Source organism: Dama dama, chromosome 5 (genome assembly GCF_033118175.1).
Source record: "Dama dama isolate Ldn47 chromosome 5, ASM3311817v1, whole genome shotgun sequence".
Lineage (NCBI taxonomy): Eukaryota > Metazoa > Chordata > Mammalia > Artiodactyla > Cervidae > Dama > Dama dama.
In genome coordinates, this window is record NC_083685.1 from 104535669 (window position 1) to 104550805 (window position 15137).

Genomic DNA, 15137 nt, shown 5'->3' on the forward strand with positions numbered 1-15137 from the left:
CCTGGGGACAGGCCCGGAGAAAAGGCTCCAACCCCACATGTGCCAGGTACCACCAGCTCTGTGCCCTCAGGTGAGTGATTCTACCACCAGTACACTGGTGTCTCAGGGGTAACCATCCCTGACCACCCAGACATGGGGGCGGTGAGAGACCATCCAGTCCAGGGTGAGGCACAGTGCCTGGGGCTCGGGCCCAGGGAATGGGGTTAAAAGACAATTTCTTTTTGATTCTTCCTGATCTGTGGCTACACATCTGGGAAGCTGTCCACACATGGTGTCCAATTAGCCAGCGGTGCAGGAAAAGCAAGGCGGACATCAGAGCAAATAGAATCATCACTGCGTCTTCTTTCCTGCTCTTTCTGCATTTCAGCTCTGGTTTCAGCATCATGTGCAGCCAGGCTCACGATCTCATCATCGTGTGATGCGGCACTGGGGGCGGGAGGTGAGGGGTTAGTCAGCACTGATGGAGCCTGGCCAAGAGCGAGGAGGGAAGGCTGAGAGCACTGGGGGGGACTCAGGAAGTGATTTGTCTTGTGTATGGGGGGGTGGGGGGCATAGAGCCTGATCCAAGGCACAGGGCCGTCTGGCACTGACCCATAATTGAGTTCCCCAGAGGTGATACTTGCTGACCCTCCATCCCCATGTACCAGGGGCAGATGCCACTGCGTCTGGTCTGAACAATGTGGGCCCTGCCAGCTCGGGGGGGCAGGGAGACGGGAATGACCAGCTCTCTTCAAGTGGCCTTGGTGGGAAGATGGGAGAGGGGTGGCATGGCTGGCTGGCCTTCACACACCCAGCTCCTGTGCAGCAACCACCCCCAGAACTTGCCAGGTGTGCTCTGGGCGAATGAGATGTGGTCGCTGCTCCTGGGTGGTGGGTGGGGGTGTGGGGGGGTGCGGGGTGGGGAAAGGGTGAGTAGTTGAGGTCTCTTCTTGGGTCTCTGGTGGCCTCATATCACAGCAGCACAGGCAAACCTCCAGGCTTATTAGATGGGAAAAAAGATGACTTTTAAGGATTTTTTTTTAAATTCTAAAAATAATATTCCCTATTTTAAAGTCTAGTAACAAAAAATATTCGATGAAAGAATTTTGGGGAAGTGCAAAAAACACCAAAAGAAGAAAAATGCTGTCTTTCAACACCTAGATATCCATGCTTAACATTCTGTTGTCTGTCTTCACCTACATTTTAAATATATACATTTTTTTAAAAGCAAATTTGACATCATGTTGTTTTGTAACCTGTTTTGTCCCTCAACAATTTGCCATGAATGGCTTCCCATAGAAGCTAATATTTACCTACAACTTGGTTTTCAATACAAGGATACATTAAAAAAAAAAAAAAAAGCCTAAACTAAACCAAGGAGAAAAAAAACACGAATTCCTTAAAAGGGGCAATAATTGCCAATATGAGGAACTGGGCTCCCTGAGAAGCCTTGCAGAGTTTTGGGGAATCATAGCGATGGCAGGGAAGCTCTGGGGACCATTTTTATTGAAATGAAGCAATTTTCACTTCCTCTGAGATTCCTTTTCTTTTTTTTAAGTTATCTTGGAATCTAATTTCAGTCTCTTAAACATTTTTAAAAGGAAAATTGGTTTTTATCAGTTTCCTGTCATCTCTTTCTGCCAAAGGGCCTAGGCACTGGATCTTAAAAGTGACACGTATCTGTACACTCACCTCTGGCTCTCCATCAGAGCCATGCTGCTCACAGCTGGGAGCAGGTGCCCAGCAAGGATACTCTGTGCTGGTCTGGCCTGTGGCCTCTGCCTGACGATGACTGTTTCAACCGAGTCCTGAGTAGACATGTCCTTGCTTTAATGCTCTTCCCTCCACACATGGTTCATCAAGGTCTCAACAACCAGGAGGCAACACACCGTTGCCTTAAAAAGTCACTGGAGAGGGACACAGGCCCCCCGTCCCCTGCCTGGCTAGAGCTACACCTGCTCCGACTTCACCCCAAAGGGCACCTCTGTGAAGCCCCGGCTTTTAAGCAGCAACCCACAGCCTCAGCCTCCCTGCATGGGCTCAGTGAGACCTCGAAGGGCTTTGAAGGACATTGTGTCACACCTTCGTTTGTTTTACAAAACAGAAACGTAACTCAGCTCTACCAGGTGAGTTTATCATCTAAACACATGCCCACATCAGAAAGAAAAGATTAGAAACTACGCTCAAGGACAGAGTTATTTTGTTTTGTTTTCGTTTGGGAATTAGAGAACAGGACGTTGGGATTCCCGAATAGGCTATCGAGAGGTCAGTTACCAGGGTTACCAGATAAAACTAAGTTTTGAAATGTGAGAATGTGGTCCAGCAGGCAGACAGAGTTCATGTGAGCAGCGAGCTGACTTGCACATGGTTCAGTGTGAAGTGACAAGCTGTTCCCGTGTGTCTAGGTGCTGAGACATAGCAATAAACTCAACAAAAAAAATAAAATAACCTGATTTAAAAATAGGTAAAGACATTTGTATAGCGATGATATACAAATGACCAACAAGTACATGAAAAGATGCTCTACATCAATAATTCTTAGAGAAATCAAATCAAAACACCCACTAGGATAGCTACTATTAAAAAAAAAAAAAAAAACCTAGGGGGAAAAAAAAAAATAGAAACTCAGCATTCAAAAAACTAAGGTCATGGCATCTGGTCCTATCACATCATGGCAAATAGAAGGGGAAAAACTGGAAACCATGACAGATTATTTTCTTGGACTCCAAAATCACTGCAGACAGTGACTGCAGCAATGAAATTAAGAGAGGCTAGCTCCTTGGAAGGAAAGTTATGACAAACCTAGACAGCATATTAAAAAGCTGCTGCTGCTGCTGCTAAGTCATGTCAGTTGTATCCGACTCTTAGCGACCCCATGGACTGCAGTCTACCAGGCTCCTCCGTCCTTGGGATTTTCCAGGCAAGAGTACTGGAGTGGGTCGCCAGTGCCTTCTCTGATATTAAAAAGCAGAGACATTATATTATGTTGTATACATTGTATTACATTGTATACATTGCTGTATTAAAAAACAGTTGATATTACTCAGCCAACAAAAGTCTGTATAGTCAAAGCTATGGTTTTTCCAGTAGTCATTTATGGAGAAGGAAATGGCAACCCACTCCAGTATTCATGTCTGGAAAATCCCATGTACCGAGGAGCCTGGTAGGCTACAGTCTATGGGGTCACAAAGAGTCAGACATGACTGAGCGACTTCACTTTCACTTTCATGTTTGTTTGTTTGTTTTTATGTTCTTTTTTGTCTTTTTTTTTTTTTTTTTTAGTTGGAGGCTAATTACTTCACAACATTTCAGTGGGTTTTGTCATACATTGATATGAATCAGCCATGGATTTACACGTATTCCCCATCCCGATCCCCCGTCCCACCTCCCTCTCCACCCGATTCCTCTGGGTCTTCCCAGTGCACCAGGCCGGAGCACTTGTCTCATGCATCCCACCTGGGCTGGTGATCTGTTTCACCATAGATAGTATACATGCTGTTCTTTTGAAATATCCCACCCTCACCTTCTCCCACAGAGTTCAAAAGTCTGTTCTGTATTTCTGTGTCTCTTTTTCTGTTTTGCATATAGGGTTATCGTTACCATCTTTCTAAATTCCATATATATGTGTTAGTATGCTGTAATGTTCTTTATCTTTCTGGCTTACTTCACTCTGTATAAGGGGCTCCAGCTTCATCCATCTCATTAGGACTGGTTCAAATGAATTCTTTTTAACGGCTGAGTAATATTCCATGGTGTATATGTACCACAGCTTCCTTATCCATTCATCTGCTGATGGGCATCTAGGTTGCTTCCATGTCCTGGCTATTATAAACAGTGCTGCGATGAACATTGGGGTGCACGTGTCTCTTTCAGAAAAATATGGAACGCTTCACGAATTTGCGTGTCATCCTTGCGCAGTGGCCATGCTAATCTTCTCTGTATCGTTCCAATTTTAGTATATGTGCTGCCGAAGCGAGCACCACTTTCATGTTTGGATGTGAGAGTTGGACCATAAAGATAGCTGAGCACTGAAGAATTGATGCTTTAAAACTGTGGTGCTGGAGAAGACTCTTGAGAGTCCCTTGGACCGCAAGGATATTAAACCAGTCAATCGTAAAGGAAATCAGTACTAAATATTCACTGAAGGACTGATGCTGAAGCTGAAGCCCCAATAGTTTGGCCACCTGAGGTGAGAGCCAACTTATTGGAAAAGACCCTGATGCTGCATTCGCTCCCTACCTGAAGGCCCTGGGGGCTCCCGGTCTCGCTACTCCTCCAGCAAGTGGTTCTTATAATGAGTATAAGACACACCTTAGCAATAACCATCAGGGAACTTCGTAAAAACAAGTTTATTACTAAGAAGTCCTGGAAGGTACATGGCACACCCAGGGCCACCCAGCAAGATAGGAAAGAGAGAGAGAGAGAGAGGGCACAGATCTGGAGTTCTACCTTTTCTGGGGTCGAGAGTTGGGGTACCTAGAATTTTGTAGGTTTACTCTTTGTTGATGAATTTAGAACATAAGAACAAGAGTTGGTGTGTCAAAAAAAAAAAAGAGTTGGTGTGTCAGAAAGGAAAAACGGGGTCCCTCAAACAGGCAGTTATCTGGGTCACCCACGACTTTCTGACGGGAGAACTTGGTGGGTGAGGTGGCCTGGCTCTTCATCTGCTTGTGTAGCCGGTAACTGTGCCACACAGCTGGCGGTATGTTTATTCGAGATGGATGTCTCTGAATTGGCAATCAAAAGCTTATTGTCCAGGCAGTCTCTTTACAGCAAGGATGGTGACTGCTATTAACACCTGGGGGCCTATTTCCAATCAGTCTCTAAGGCCTGTTCCTGGGGGTCTTCTGTGAAATCTTTTATTATGCATAGAATCAACCCAGGGTATCAACAGCAGGACCACATGTCAGCAGGACTCTGGGTTCCCCTCTGCCAGCCCGAGGTTAGCTTTTGTGGCTCACTCAGGCTACACAGTGACAGCCAGACCTGCTTTCTGGGATGGCTTATGGCCTTGCAGATGTTAAACTTAGCTGCGATGTCTTGGTTGGGCCTGGCCACCTGTACTCTGGGCTACGGACATACAGAACAGTGACCCACAGGCCCCTGCGTCTCTCTGGAGAGCACGTCTTGTTTGTATCTTTGTGGACAAAGCACCAAGTCCCCAGACACCTGGTGAACTAGCAGGCTGACTCCCAGAAGTCCCCACCCCGTCTGCTTCAGGGCCAAGCACTTCACAGGTTCCCGTCACACGTCAGAACTTCCGCACCCTCCCTCCTCACCAGCAAGGTGCCTCCTGGAACCTTGGGTGATGGCCCTGGTCTGCTCTCTACCCTTGGTTCTCGCAGGGACTCTGCAAAGCTAGGGTGGTTTTGTTACCTTGGCTGAGGACGGGGCCAAGGGCCAGAGGCCATGGCCACAGTCCCGTGATGGCCCTTACCACCCCTCAGTCTTCTTTCTCCATTTCCGGCCACGTTGGAATGTACTCTGGCTTCTGACGTCCAGCCTTGTGAGGACACTCATGGGGAGGTTGTTGCTGCTGTCATTTAAAAAGTCCTTTTCTTCTCCATCTGCTCCTCAGGGATCATCCTGATGACGGGGTCAGGCCCAGGGTGTATCCCTGAGAGAGAGAGAGTCGATTTCTGCTTTTGTAGAGAGGTGTGTGTGTGTGTGTGTGTGTGTGTGTGTGTCTTTTTAATAGTTTTAAGCCATTTGCTCGTTTTATTAGTTTTATTTCTATTTTTTGGCCACGCCTTATTGTGGCCTGACCTGTTCCCTGACCAGGGATAGAACTCACGCTCCCTGTATTGGAAGCACAGTCTCACTGGACCACCAGGGATGTCTCTGGAGGGAGTTTTTAAAAGCCCCCCAAAGCATCCCAATTCCTGTTTGGACCCGCCTCAGACTGAGCTGGAGTCTGCCTGCCAGGAATGAGCAGAACATTGTAGACAGTGCAGTTGGCACCCCTCCTGCAAGACATTTTCTTCCTTCTCTAAGTCCAAATATTTGTTTCTAATAAAGGAGGTTTGGGGAAAAAAAGGTCTCAATGTAAATAGATTTAATAGGCACCTGTTGGCTTCGGCTGGGCAGGTTTTCCCATTTGCTTTTCAGAGCTTCCTTGAGACAAATACCCAAGGCTTCTTGAGCTAGATGACACCTGGGAGCCAGTTTCATGCGGGGCTGTGATGAGAATTACATTGTTGAGGGTGAGATAGAGAAAATCTCCGGGAAACTGTCAGGAGTGTTTTAAGGCTCCTGAAATGAAGGCACAGTCCTGGCAGTCAAGCCGCCACCCGAGCTGCACCCAGCAGAGCAAGGAGTTGGCCAGGGAGACAGGCCCAGTCCACCCTGAGGCCCAGGCAGAGGCCCTGCTAAAGGCCCAAGAGTGGACCTGACAGAGGTAGAAAGCTGGGCAGAGCTGTGCCCCCAGGCAGCCCACCTACGCTCACCCCTTGGACCTTCCCCTGTGTTTCTAACACCAGTGACTCCAGCTGGACCCCGCATGTCAGGGCCACTGTCAGGCTGCTGCAAACTGGCCACTCCTCCTGCTGGCCTGCAAGCTTTCTGAGCTATGGCACCTCTTGCCGAAGGTCCCTGGCCCTCTAGGGGCTCCAGGGGCTCCTCCACAACACCTGCTCCAGGCACTTCAGAGATGCTGAACTCATGAGGCAATATGGTAGGCAGTCGCTTTCTCCCAAACTCCCCAACATATAACTATCTGCACTAAGTGCCCAGCACGGCTGTAGATGCGGGGAGGGCACTGAGCAAAGATGGGGTTCGGGCTCCTGGAGCCCACCTTCCCCGCCTCCACCGGGCTTGGGTGTGCAGCGGTGACTCTCGGGGGAGTGAGTGCAGGCCACACAGGGACCCTTTGGTGCTGGGTCACTTTCTGCTCACAGAGGACCTTGCAGACACCCCACAAACACCTCGCCTTTGTCTCTCCCATAGCACCCATGGGAGGAGGCAGCTGGACAAAAGAGATTCAGGAATTGACCTGAATCTACATGACTAATAAATAAAATGAGCCCTTGTAGGCTTCCTGTCTGTGGAGAAAAAATGAGGACAATTCCTTCTAAAGATTTGCTTTGCTCTGAAAAGCCCCATGAAATTAGTGTTTTTCTGTAATTGGGGCAGTCACAATGGAACAGCACAGCACTGCCTGCCCTCTGCTCCCCTCTTGCGTTTGAATGAGGCCCGTCCGTCTGGCTCCCGGGTCGGGATTCAGGGGAAATTGAGTTTCTGAGGCTGCGTGAGTGGGATGGGGAAGGCGGCCATGCTGACAGCCCTCGGTGCCCCATCCTGACCCAGTTAGCAGCACAGGACCAGGAATGACCCCACAGGGAACTTGGGGCACCCCGTGGGCCAAAGGAGGGTTGCCGGGATCCCTGGAACCTGCGCCTGCAAAGGAAAGCCAAATGGGAAAGGGGACAGGTGACCTGCCGCCACCCCCACCCACCTGCAGGGATGCACCCCCGCCACAGCCTTCGTTCCCAGGGTTTCAGGCATGGACGGGTCTCCACCTATCTAGTCCTCACCCCCCGCCCCAGGCTGTGGCTGGAGGGTTCTCCAGGCCTGATCAACAGCACTGATGGCGGAGTCAGGAACCCTGATGCTGCAAGTCCTTGCATGGAGGGAGGGGTCACAGCCAGAACTCAGGTCTGAGATAACACTTGGCAGGGCCTCTGGGCTTGACCAGGATGCTTGTGCTAAACAGGTAGGCACATTCTAAACCTCTAGGCAGACAGATCTTCTAGATACATGATCTTTAACTTAATCTTCGTAAAAATTTACATTCAGGGAACTTCTCTGGTGGTCTAGTGGCTAAGACGCCACGCTCCCATTGCAAGGGGCCCAGGTCTGATCCCTAGTCAGGGAAATATAGATCTCACATGCCACAACTAAGACCCAGCATGGCGACCCCCTGAAAAAATCTACACTCAGTGACAAATCTGCTTCTATTAATGCATTGTTCTAGGTGCAAGGGGTGCAGCAAGCAGCAGGAAGATGCTCAAGAAGTCTTGGTCTTTACATGATTTCTGAAAGGGGAGGAGAGAGGCATCATTTAACAAAATAGCCTCAGATAAACTATCAGCTTTGATTTCCATCTGCACCCTTGGGTTGTCCCCAACATCTATGTTCTCCCACAGCAGTAGAACCCCAGGCTTCCCCTGTGTGCATGGTAACTTGAAACACAGACTTCATTTCCCAGGGCCTCTCTTTCTGCTGGTGAAGCAACTGACTAATTTGCGGCCAATGGGATGTAAGCTGAAGTCATACGCAAAGGCTTCCTTCCTCCCTTTCCTCCTCTTGGCTTCCTGGATTGTGGTTGGAGCTCCAGCATGTGGTTTGGACCATGAAGAAAAAAATAAACTAGTTTGATAAAGTATTTATGAGTCTTTGGGGTTTTATTTCTGTTATTCACAGCTGAACTTAATCTGAACTAATTTAGTCACCTTTTCTAATTCATTCCCTCTTAATAACCGTGTAATTTTGAGCAACTGGCTCAAGCTTTCTGAGGTTCCTTTACCTCGGCAATAAAGCAGAATACATTGTGGTACCTACTTCACAGGGCTGCACAAGCCAGTGGCTTTCACCTCAGCCAGTGGCCTGAGGTGCAGCAGAGTTACCCGGAGGTCATTAAAACCCAGAGCACGGAGCCCCACAGGCAGAACTTCTGATTCAGGAGGAACTCAGAAATGTTCATTTGTCCAAACCCTCAGACACTGCTGCTGGTCAGAAACTGTACTTTAACTACAGCCCATGTAAACACCAATGCCATGCAGCCTCCCAGAAGGGACACAAGAGAGGTCCAGACTGCACCCCCAGGGGCAGCATCTTGTGACCTCTCACCTCTGTGCCTCTCCTGGGCCTCTGGGGCCCCAACCCCTGATTTCTGGAGGAGTGAGCCTAATTTAGATGCCCAGTGCAGAGGGCTGCGATGGGAGGCTTGGGGACCATCCCTAGGGTGACCTCTGCCCACTCCTCACCTATGGGGAAGTGGCCCCCACTCTGATGAGTCATGGGGTGGCTCAGGTTGCTTGGCAGTGAGCACCACCTTCCAGGCCCCCCTTCTGCCTGATACAAATACAGATGTGGATATAACATTCCCCCAAAGCCACCCAAAAGCCCCAAAAGCCAAAACCAAAAACCAAAACTCAACCTGGGGGTGGGGACCACCCACATGAATAGTGCTGACATGTGTCATCCTACTGCCTGCAATGGCCAAAGCGGGGCTGGCCCTGACCCAGGGCTCCTCGACAGTGAGCAGGGTAGAGGCGCACTCTGGACACACACTCCTGTACTTGGAAAGTCTCCCATGCCCAGGAGTCCTTTTGAGGTCAGGTCGCCTCCTCTCCACTGGTCGGCAGAGCCCACCAGTTGTGTGAGGGGTTCTGGGCACCAGCTGACACCATGAACACCTTCCCTCCCCAGCTGCTCCGGCATCATCAAGGGAGCAATTGTTCACTGCCAAAGGCTTTACCCAGAGGTATGACCTTGGTCAAGGGGCCACACCTCTCTGAGCCTGAGGTTCCTACTCTATGAAATGGGGGTTACCATGGTCTATACCCTGCATCGATCCAGGTGCTTACTGTGGGCAACAGAGAGTTGATTAGCTGCTAATTTAAGCAGAAAGGCATTTCCAAAGAAGGTACTGAGGAACGTCTCTCATGGTCCAGTGGCTAAGACTTTACACTCCCAATGCAGGGACCCAGGTTCAGCCCCTGGTCGGGGAACTTGATCCTGAATGCCATAACTAAGACCCGGTGCAGCCAATAACATGGCTGCACCGTAAAATAAATACACATGGAAAGGATGTCGACACAGGAGACTTCCATGGAGCCCCTTGAGGTGGCTCTTCTCTACAAGGCAGGTGGTTGCCCAGGTTCCTCTAGAGAGTCTGATCTGGTGGGAGGCCCAAACACTGCTGCTGTTACTTTTTAAGCTTCCCAAGTGTCTCCAAGGTGAGTCGAGGTTGAAAACTACTGCCCTGAATCTTTGTATTTGAATCCTGGAAACTTTTTAGAGGGAAGTGTTGAAATGCTCTAACAGCCCCAGAGCCTGCAAAGTTTCTGTCCAAACTCAGGGCTGCCACCCTGGCTTTAGAGCAACTGAAATACAGTCCTTGAGGATGAGCAGACTCGGCCAAAGGCCTTGTTTAAAAAGTCCGCTTTTGAGGGGGATGTAAGCAGTTAAAATCTGACTCAGTCCACTGCATCATGATCGCTGTAAACAATCTCCAAACAAGATGGAGAGGAGCAAACCACACAGTGCGTTTGAACGCCCAGCTGGTTCTGACCGTCTGGTGACCAGCCAACCACGCAGGACCAGTGCCTGCAGTCTGGACTGTATTTTGGCTTCAAGGAGCATTAAGAAGAAACAAGGAGTGGGCTGCCCTGGTGGTCCAGTGGCTGGGACTCTGTGCTCTCAGTTCAGGGGGCCCAGATTCTATCCCTGGTCAGGGAACTAGTTCCCACGTGCCACAACCAAGACCAGGTACAGCTGGATAAATAAATAAAAAATAAATATTAAAAAAATTTTAGGAAAGGAAACAAGGAAATGAGAGGAACAGAGCTGAGATCACTGAAACTGGGGACAAGCCAGGTTACTGCTTCTTCTTGGGTCACTCTTGGCTGTTTTTCCTTCTCTGTCTGGGAAGGCGTTTGCATGGCCACAGCTTCCTGCGGTTGCCACAACAAACGACTACACACTGGGGGCTTCCAAGGACCCAGATTTATCCCCCGTCTGAAATCAAGGTGGCCCCAGGGCAGCGTGCCCTCTGAGAGCCCCTGGCAGCTGTGGCCACTGCCCTCCGCCTGGTGTGTGCGTCTGTGCCTCTGCTGTCTCTGGCCTGCGCACATCAGTGCGTTTAGGAGCCACCCGGGGAATCCGTGGGCTCACACCTCGAGATCCCTTGTCATCTGCAAAAACCTCATTTCCAAGTAAAGTCACCATCCCAGGCTCGGTGATGAGACACACCTTGGGGACCCGCTGCCGCGTTTGTTCAAAGTGTGTTTCTACGTGGAGCCCGCACTGTTTCAGTGTTCTGAACCCAAAAGCATGCTTTGACCCAGCTCTGGATTCCAGATTTGGATAAAAACATCAGCTCCAAATGGCCTCGGCTGAGCAGGGGCCCTGATTCTCAATCCCTGCTTCTCCTTCTCCACAGATAAAATACAACAGTTTGGGGTGGGGGAGTGGTCATTTAAAGTTATGTAAAATGCAGATTCCAACTAGTGGGCCTGGGGTAGGGCCTGACCCGTCTGCACTTCTAAGGAGCTCCCAGGCCTCTGCTGGTCCAAGGTCCACAATGAGAAGCAAGCCTCTGGTGAGCATGAGAAACACCAGGTCCCCCCACCCTACCACCCACCTAGCCCTCATCCAGGACGGTGCATGCTGGCAGCCTCTGTCACCTTCCAAGAACCTGGTCCAGAAGCCCCCACCCCAGGCCCAGGAGCAAGGCTATGGTGCCACCATCAGGAATTCCAGCGGAGCCCACAGCTCTCCCGGAAAATCTGTGCTATTCCCACTCATCCCCCCCTTTCCTGCCCTCTGACGAGTCCACAGTCCTCTACTCAGGCCAGACCCAGCCTGCCCATTGCCCCCTCGCCCACCTGTGGGGCCCACAGGGTGCCCCTCCCTCCCGCCAGCCTGAGTGCCGCAAGGTGACAGACACAGGGACAGCAAGGAGAACGGGAAGAGGCTGGAGATCGGACGTGGCTCCAGAAAACCACGTGCTTCCTCCACTGTGTGAGGTGAGTATCTTGGCCTGTGGCCAGTGCATGTGTCCTTCCCGGCGGGCGGCATGGGGGCCAGTGGTGTGGGGGTCCCGGGAAGGAGGCTCCTGCTTCCCGTCCACCCCCTGGGCCGAGGAGGAGCCGGGAGAAGGGTGAGCTGAACCAGGCTCAGCGATGACACCACCGTCCCCTCGTTCAGCAAATGGCAGCCCCATAGCCAGTGCAGACGTGTCCCCTCTGGACTGACCAGGCCCCGAGACACCTCATAACTATGCCCCGTGTGTTTTTGAGCTCAAAGTCGCTCACACAAGCACGAGAGGGAAACAATTAAAAAAACCTTGGACACATTTTAACTTGACCCCCACTGTGTGCAGCCGTCTCTCCCCTCAATCTGACGTGAGATGGGAGGGCTGGGCATCGATATGATCTGCAAACAAGGCGAATTCCTCTGGGAGAAGGTCATGCTCCGTGGACAGGATGCTTATTCACGGTTCGCCGCCCCAGTATTGACCTTCCCCATCTCTCTGTTTACACTGGGCTCCAGAAGGGCCTGCCTACTGCTTGGCTGATGTCAACAGCAACCTTCCAGGAAGGCCTGGAAACCAGGCGTCTGTGGATAGCTTACCCCGGCCCTTTCCTGCTCCCCAGTACCCTGTCTCCTCCAGCAAGGAAGTAGCTATCTGGGGCCGGGAAATGAGATAGCAGGACTGTCCCTTTGAGATCAACTCAGCGCTCTGTGGCTCCCTGGACGATGGTCCCGTGAGTCCAGCCCATCCTCCGGTGAGTTCCATGCAGAAGGAGGGAAGGGGGGAGAGGACAGGGGATGGTGGTTAGTTATCCTGGTATGAGGCCGGACTGGCCCAGTGGGGGACACACACCGACAGGAGAGCAAGTCCATAGAGGGAGTCACTCCTGAAAGTGGTAAGCTCCCCATCAGAGAAGGTAGGCAAGCAGAGACGGATGCGAGTGTGGGGATGGAAATGGACTATTACTGTTTTCAAATGAGTCTCCTCCCAGCTCTGTTTCCTCTCCCTGCCCACCACCCACCAGGCTCGGGAGCTGTCCTGCTCACAGCCAAGCTCCAGGAAGGAACCAGAGATGAAGGGAGTCCTATGGACACTGTGGAGCCTGAAGCCAGCAGCCACGAGACCAGTGTGAGCTGAGGTTTCTGTCTTGCAGGGTCCTGGCTAGTACCCTGAGCAAGTACTAAATTGTGTGGCATTTTTTTTTTTTTTGGCATTTCTTTTGAAGATTGTGGTTCAGTGATGAGAGAGAAGGGAGATGGAGCACTTTAAAGTTTCCCGGCAGTGCTCATAGTGGGTGAGAACATTTGGACCATCCAGGAAGAGAAGGACACATAGGTCCTGCCACAGGATGGGGGATGTGTCCTCTTGGGGCTTTTTGTGAGGCCAGTGTGGGCTCCCCAGTGATGACAGGGGTGTAGGAGGGTGAGGGAGATTCATTAGGAAATGCAAGTTGAGCTGTGACCAGGAGGCTTGGAGAGCCAGAGCACATGGAGACTTGAGCACCTGGATCTAGCTGTGCCTGAAGCTGTTGAGGTCCATCTTTGTCCTCTCCTCTGATGTGGGGCAGTAAATCCCTTTTTGAGAGGATTGCTTGTTTGTGCTAAGCCACTTGAGTTGTGTCTGACTCTGTGACCCTATGGACTGTAGCCCACCAGGTTCTTCTGTCCATGGCATTTCCCAGGCAAGAAACACTGGAGCGGGTTACCAGTTCTTCCCCCAGGGGATCTTCCCAACCCAGGGCTCAAACCCACATCTCTTGCAACTCTTACATCTCCTGCACTGGCAGGCGGGTTCTTAACCACCATCATCACCTGGGGATCTCCAACGTTTACTTCTACTTAAGTTCACGTGAGGTGATATTCCATCATCACAACTAGAAAATAATGGGGTTTGCAGCAAAAACGAGCAAATGCAGCAGATTTCATGTCTTTATTACAGCCTGACAAGGACCAAGGATTCCCACGTTCCTCTCTGCAGCCTCAAAAACAGCCCTTCCTCCACCACCCAAGGGAAGAAGTGGACAGAAATGAGAAGGGGCGGACAGACTACAGTTTGTGCCAAATGCTCTGCAGCAAGCTGGCCCCGCCAGGAATAGGTCTCCAGTCCCAGCTGCCCTCAGAGTCTGTGCTTCCTGTTTTCACGGCCAGCTTCTGCACAGACATTACCAACCAACATTTAAAAACGGCTCCTCAGATGGTCTAAAACACGCAAAGCTTGTTCTTTTAATGACAATGAGAATTGAATGAGTCCTGAACTCCACGCTGGGCAACAGGCCAAATGCTTTACCTCCAGTATCTCATTCAGTCGCCAAGCCAGGGGAGGCGGTTTCTATTATTAGCCTAGTGTTACAGGTGACCAGACCCAAGCCCCAGGGTTAGTCACTTTCCCAAAGTCACCAGCTTCTGGAGTGATTCAGCACCACCACTGTGGTGTTTCACTCAGTTCCTTGGCCTGAAACATCCTTGCACATTCTTCTTCTCTCTCTCTGCCTGGTGGTCTGGCCCCGGCAAAGGGCTCGACACCAAAACACAGTGTTCTCTCGCTGCTCTTGGCCACCATCACCCTCACCGCCCAAGACTCGTTGTCCTGAGAAAGCCTGGTTGGGATTCTTGGGGAGCCAAGTGTCCAGCACCCGGCCGGGCACTTCCCAGGCACCTATGCATGTCTAATCGTGTAGTCTGTGTCAGAAGAGCAGGCTGTGCTCGTCAGAAGCCTGGTAGGACTCTGGCCAAGGGGTTGTTTGTGATTTCAGGGCCGGGCAAGGAAAGTGCTGGGTGAGGGTTTTGGTTCCAAGTGGCCTCCTGCCGAGCAGTGAATCAAGTGTCAGCACTCGCCCCGCCCCGGGCTTCCCTGTTTGTTTTCCCCAAACTTGTTTATTTTGCCTCTACAGATGAAAGCCAGAGAGTATACATGGCTACTAGTGGGCGCTGGGGGCAGATTGTCCTGGTCCTTCCAGAGGCAGAGCAAGCAGGGCTAGTCCCTTTCTGCAGGGCTTTGAGCCGAAAGCTAAAAATTCATCACCTCTCAGGCCCGGGTGGTGATGCCAGTCAGAGCACCAGCAGCCCTGAGCCAGGCATCTGCCGTGAGGTCTTGCCCTTTCCCGCCAAAGTCCCATCAGGGCCGCCTCAGTGTTAGGTGATCCTCGTGCCAGCGGGAGGACCTAGGCTTCTCCTTGAACCCAATTAAATGTCAGCAGGATCAATCTTCTTTTCTAATTATGTTTTTGTGTCATATCCCCTGGAGGAGGGCAAGGCAACCCACTCCAGTACTCTTGCTTGGAGAATCCCCATGGACAGAGGAGCCTGGTGGGCTACAGTCCATGGGGTCCCAAAGAGTTGGGCATGACTGGGCAATTGAGCACAGGCACCATCACTGTGTGCCAAGCACTGCTTGAGGCGAT

The 15137-nt window shown here is 51.0% G+C and overlaps 1 long non-coding RNA gene and 1 other non-coding gene across 2 annotated transcripts; one reads left to right on the plus strand and one right to left on the minus strand.

Annotated features, from left to right (window-relative positions):
• Positions 1-3852: 3852 nt before the first annotated feature.
• Positions 3853-3959, minus strand: LOC133058034 (U6 spliceosomal RNA). Its single transcript, XR_009693159.1, has one exon. It is a non-coding gene; the product is annotated as a U6 spliceosomal RNA (small nuclear RNA).
• An 8387-nt stretch (positions 3960-12346) lies between these two features.
• On the plus strand, positions 12347-14826 carry LOC133056014 (uncharacterized). The gene is made up of 3 exons (XR_009692723.1): positions 12347-12491; positions 12762-12865; positions 13676-14826. It is a non-coding gene; the product is annotated as an uncharacterized LOC133056014 (long non-coding RNA).
• Positions 14827-15137: the final 311 nt, after the last annotated feature.